Raw genomic sequence first — 200 nt, forward strand, 5'->3', positions numbered from 1 at the left:
TCTTGTCAATTTATCTCGCAAGGCGGAAAAAACAAAAACGAGGGGTGCAACACGAGGACTTCCCAGGAGGTCACCCATCCTAGTACTACTCTCGCCCAAGCACGTTTAACTGCGGAGTTCTGATGGGATCCGGTGCATTAGTGCTGGTATGATCGCACCCATCAAACTAATTACTTAAAATTCATATAATCCTTGAGCGA

The 200-nt window shown here is 46.0% G+C and overlaps 1 non-coding gene across 1 annotated transcript; it reads right to left on the reverse strand.

Annotated features, from left to right (window-relative positions):
- Positions 1 to 41: 41 nt before the first annotated feature.
- On the reverse strand, positions 42 to 160 carry LOC118346029. Its single transcript, XR_004799441.1, has one exon. It is a non-coding gene; the product is annotated as a 5S ribosomal RNA (ribosomal RNA).
- Between the last annotated feature and the right edge of the window lie 40 nt (positions 161 to 200).

The sequence above is a fragment of the Juglans regia genome, unplaced genomic scaffold (genome assembly GCF_001411555.2).
Source record: "Juglans regia cultivar Chandler unplaced genomic scaffold, Walnut 2.0 Scaffold_6305, whole genome shotgun sequence".
Classification (NCBI taxonomy): Eukaryota; Viridiplantae; Streptophyta; class Magnoliopsida; order Fagales; family Juglandaceae; genus Juglans; species Juglans regia.